This window comes from Protomyctophum parallelum (assembly GCF_964188405.1).
Source record: "Protomyctophum parallelum genome assembly, chromosome: 1".
Lineage (NCBI taxonomy): Eukaryota > Metazoa > Chordata > Actinopteri > Myctophiformes > Myctophidae > Protomyctophum > Protomyctophum parallelum.
Window position 1 is genome coordinate 79,806,483 of NC_139697.1, and position 6,000 is coordinate 79,812,482.

A 6,000-nucleotide genomic window follows, 5' to 3' on the forward strand; every position below is an offset into this window, starting at 1 on the left:
CCAAAAGTAGCGACAGTACAGTATGATTGGACTGCCGATAAGCTCACAACGAGACGCATCACGGGTACTCAACTGGCGGACCGCGGTCCGGTCTTTGCGGAAGTTAATAATATAAATAACATCAGATGGTACATTTCTCATGTGAAATTGCTGCAAAGGCCCCCAAAATGTCCCCCAAGGGCCCCCAAAATTCTGGCGCGCGCTGTGCGCGCGCGCAGTGTGGCCTGCCAGGGCGTATAACTCCCGGCCTGATTTGGAGTTCCACTCCGGGCCTGTACTCTGCACCCCATTATTGGTTGGGTGGAAGGCGATCTGATTTGTATAAGCTTGGCTTGACCATACTAAACGAGTAAACGGGCATAGAGCCCTGCTCTCCGATGAACGCCGCGCATGGGACCGGACCTCGGTCTTATTCAAAAAAATATTTGTGGACCTTCATCATTTCTAGTTGAGGACCCCTGCTATATATATATATATATATATATATATTATTATTTTTTAAGTAATATTTTTGGAACATTTATTAACAACACAAATATTGTTCCGTGGCACAAACACATTTTAGATGGGGGGTTTGGTAGAGTGTCTCAGCCTATAGCAATCGCTTTCTCGCCTTTAAGGCGTCTTACTGGTTAATTTGGTAGGCCACATAAAAATGTGACTTCAACCTTCAACTCTCACTGGACCAGTTCGCAGCCGGGGATGAGGATCAGCGTCTCCAAATCTGAGGCCATGGTTCTCAGCAGGAAACAGGTGGATTGTGCAGTCCGGGTAGGGAATGAGGCATTACCCCAGGTGAAGGAGTTCAAGTATCTCGGGGTCTTGTTCACAAGTGAGGGGAGGACAGAGAAGGAGATCAGCCGGAGAATCGGAGCGGCAGGGGCGGTATTGCAGTCGCTGTACCGCACTGTTGTGATGAAAAGAGAGTTGAGCCAGAAGGCAAAGCTCTCTGTCTACCGAGCAATCTTCATTCCTATACTCTCACCTATGGTCATGAAGTGTGGGTCATGACCGAAAGAATAAGGTCGCGAAATCGCGAATACAAGCGGCTGAAATGAGTTTTCTCCGACGGGTGCCTGGCATCTCCCTTAATAGAGATATTGAGAAGTTCAGTCGGGGTAGAGAGGCTGCTCCTTCGTCTGGAAAGGAGCCAGCTTAGGTGGCATCTGGTTAGGATGCCTCTCGGGCGTCTCCCTAGAGATGTCCTCGATGCACGTCCCACTGGGAGGAGACCCCCGGGGCAGACCAAGGCGCAGATGGAGGGATTACGTCATCGACTCACTGGCCTTGGAACGTCTCGGGATCCCCCCAGGAGGAAGTCACTAATGTTGCTCTGGAGAGGGAAGTCTGGAGCTCTCTGGTTTGCCCCCGCGACTCGACTACGGATAAGCGGTTGAAGATGGATGTATGCCGGACACAAAAATGTTTGAGAGAGAAGTGAGATTGTGAGTACGCGCGCATGTACGCACGCATGCACGCACGCACGAACACACACACACACACACACACACACACACACACACACACACACACACACACACAAAAACGCAATTCGCTATAACTACAGTACTAACATTTACCAGCAACTTTACAGAGAAACAAGCCCAAATGAGCTTATAATAAGCAGATGTGGCAGCCCCTGCTAGGAGGAGGCAGGAGGAGGGACACAATGGACTGTGAAGCAATATTTTCCAGGAACCTATCAACGCAACGCATTGATAGAGTCGACCGAGCACCAATGGTGAAGTGCGCGCGCGCGACTGTGCGTGCGTGCGTGTGCGCGCGCGTGCGTGTGGGTGAGGGAAGGAGGGAGGGCCGCTCCCAAATAAATCGATCACTTTGTGTGATGGAAACAAATGAGCGATATTCTGCTGCCGGAAATGACAATAGCAGTGGACTGCAGTTAAAGCAGCTGAATGTGATTCATTCAGAAATTACTCTAACTACGAATACTGAAACTATAAGAATTGTAATTGAGACTATACGAACACAACATTTCTGCTCCCAGTTTTGACCAAGGATAAACCATAATTTAAATATGAGGATGAATAATAATAATAATATCATCATCATCATCATCATAATCATATTAATCATAATAATAATAGGCAGGCCTAATTCTAAATGGCTAAACTGTTAGTGCACTAACAGTTTAGCTATTTAGAATTGGTGCTTTTCTATAGTGAAAATGCAGTCCATGGACACATTTTCACTATAGAAAAGCACCACATGTCTGTCTGCTAAATATAGCCTAGCTACCGGAGGTTCACCCGTCCTTTCGCCCTGCACTCTACTAAAACTGAAGTGAAATTGATTTGTGGAACTGCTGGAACAACATTAAACGAAATTGAATATCTACTGCAAATAGGCAAAACTTTGCCACTATCATTTCGGTTCTGCACGCTAGAGGGCGACCTCTTACTGGACAAAATAACAGGAAAAGGCCAACGCAGATACAAGTCCGCAGAGTCGGTATTGTGCCATAGGCTATAGAAAAAAATATGATTTACTCCAAACTAAAGCACCATCTGACATTTTCAGAAACATATAACTGTGGAATGAATGAATGAACGATTGAATGATTTATTTAATTATTTAATTAAAGAGGACAGGTTAAACCACTGGACTGTATGTATGTCTGTCTGTCTCATTTAATTTAGACATTTTAAACAGAACATTTTCAGAAATGTTAAAAAAAATATAGCCTATACACATATATGTATAATAGTGAAAATAGCAGATCTACAAGCTCACAATGCATCGCATCATAGATCTGCTGTTTCCACTCTAAATAGGGCTCAGGTGCAGCCTTAAGGCCTATTCATAGTCTGGATTTTCGGTGATGAGGTGACCACCGCTCCGGTGGTGAGCTGACCACCGGAGCTGAAATAACGTTGAGCGGTGGTGAGTAAAAACAGAGAGAAGGGCTGGAGCGGTGGCGGTGGTTTGCTCTTCACCGCGGATCGTGACGTCATGTTGTAGTTCGGTGGTCACCCCACCACCGAAAATCCAGACTATGTATGAGCCTTTAGGAATCTGGAGGCCCGTTTCAAGACCAAATATGAGGCTCCGATATACTTATGACATTTTGTTGATACTGCCATATTGATACAAATAGTTTGACAGTTCAATATCACACGCAGCCATTACTCTTGACAATTAGCTACAACACCTCTCCTCATCCTGTCGTCCCTTCACAATTAAAGTGTCTCCGCTTTACCTTAATGCTGCACATTTTACCCAGGTTATTAACAGGGAAAGTACAACATTTGTCTTTGAAATGCAGTGCAGTTAAAGTATTCAAAATACTAATGAAACAGAGAAAGACGTCGGTGAGCTGATAACTGCTAATAAATAAAGTATAGTACTACATTTATTTAAGTACAGTACTCAGGAAAGTAAATGTAAGTAAATGTACTTTACTGTCCACTCCACCACTGATCACATGTGCAACTCTAATTATGTTACATTGAAGAAGTGATAGTTCTCATGTTCTCAAACAATATTCGAAACTATAGGCTAGTAGACGCAGTAATTAATTTTCTTAGTGGATAACAACTTTTGCAAATATAACTTACACTACTGAATATGACATGCCAAGAGCTGACAGGAATGTACAATAGGCCTACAATAAGTATATTATTAGTACACTACTATTATAAATTAGCCTATGATTATTAAGGTATATCGTTACTAGGAGTTGGGCAGCACCAGATGGTATCAACAGACATTTTTGATTACACATGTGCATAAAAAGCTGCCAATATTATAATTTTTTGAAGACCTGAATCTGGTGCCATGTCTGTCTATGTGTCATGAATGATATAGCACACAGTCAGTAACTCAGAGAGTGACATAATAATAATAGTGTGTGTGTGTGCGCACGTGCGTCAGTGTGTGTGTGTGTGCGTGCATGCGTGTATGCGTGTGTGCGTAGCCCTACATCAAGAGAGCCATGCGAGGTCCAGGGAGTTTAGGCCAACATGGACCCCCCCACCCTTATCAGAGAGGGACAGGCTCATAGCAAACAAATTGATAGGGTACTTTACCACCCATACGTAAAGTGCTATCCAATCACAATGATGATCATGTTGTGCCATACCCATCTGCAACCCACATGAGGTAGGCACCAACTGTGTGTTGAGATGAGATTATGTTTTAATGACGTTGCCAATTTACTCTAGTCTACCCATTACCCACTTCAAAGTCAGACGCAAGCAGGCCAGCATAGCATATAGCAAAGTACTCATGGTGAAGTATAGTTACTGAATTCATTGGCTCCACATTTGGATTATGTGGCATTATTTCCAGTTCAGAGGTAAGATTACCGACATTTCTACAGAATTGCAAAAAATAAATATGACATAAAAATGTAGGAACAATATCTGATATGTACCGTATATTGATCAACTGTTTCACATCATTCATACACAGATCTGCAATTTCTTGTGAGGTCATTTGGAAATGTGAAATAGGGAAAGATGGCAGAATCCAGAGACCATGGTAAATATTATTTCATGACACCATTTTGTCCTTCATCATTTTAGTATACTCATTTGGAAGTTTTTTGATCAAGGTCACTACTGTTATCATAACATTTAGAGAATAATTATGAAATGGCAAAATTATTGTATTTATAATACATTAAGGTCATCATATCCACGTGCAACCCTCTGCTGCCCTATAAGCATCTAATTCATTATGCAGAATAGCTTTTAAATAACTTAGATAGAACAAAATTGTCACAATGTTTCTTGGAAAAACAATGAATGTACTGTAAATATAATTTTAAAAAAATGTGTTTACCCCAAGGTTATTATAGTTAACTATAACTAACGAAAAAACGAAAACTAGAATTAAAAAAACATTTTAGTTAACTGAAACTAAACTGAAACTAAAATAAATTAAAAAACGATAACTAAACTAAAACTGTATTGTGTGTTCACAAAACTAACTAAAACGAACTGAAATGATAGACAAAATGGCATTCGTTATCGTTTTTTTATCAATATTTATATGCCTTACGGACATTTAGAATATAAACCTTTTAAATGAAATTTTCCTTATTTCCCGAGCCGTTTTTACGGCACTTTTCAGCACCGTAAGGCAGCATGTCACAACGCTTTACGACCCGTGTTTACATTCTGCAGTGCAGCCCCGTGGTCGCTTCAAGTTTTAATGCTGCTGCTTGAATCTCGCAAAAATGGCAAAAGTTGGCAGAAAGAGGCACAGCCCACGGCCTCCGATCCAGCTTAATTAATGTATCGGAGATCGGATTTGATGCCACCGATACACGCTCCGATACAGGAGGGGGACACGTGTTTAATGTTTACAGTCCGTCCTGCACAGACAGTGCAGTGAGCGAATCCAACCTCCAGTATGTACAGACTGCAAACAGAGACTATAGAAAAAAGCCCCACTAAGGTGCAATATGCAAGAGAATGGAATCACTTGACTTACAGACTTAACAGTAATAAAAGTATAACATTTACCCGTCATCGCACAGATGATGACTGATGTGATCAGTTACAATCTTTGTAACTTTATTATTGCCATTGAAAAAAATGCTGCTGTGACGACGACGATGGTGATGATGAAGAAAAAGCTCATGTCCTCGTCGCGGTAAAATCCGTCTTTATATAATTGGCTCAGTTATCAAACCATGACATTGTTGTCAGAAGCTCAAACACTGATTCAGATTGTAAGTGTAGTGCAATTATTAAGACAGACAGAGTTTGCAAACTAAAGTAGCAACACAACACCAGCTAGCACCAAAACAAACGTCCTGAGGTATTTTTTTTCTCCCCGAGTTCTGTCGGTAAGGCTCAGGGCTTTTGTCACATGAAAGCGCAGCTGATTCCCGGCATCCATTAGGGGTAAAAAGGTACCACGTGTATATAGCAATAATAATAATTACTATTATTATTATTATTAATAATAAACCATAGAATGAATTAACAGGTTACATGCAGGCATCACTTTAGGGGTAAAAATGTACCT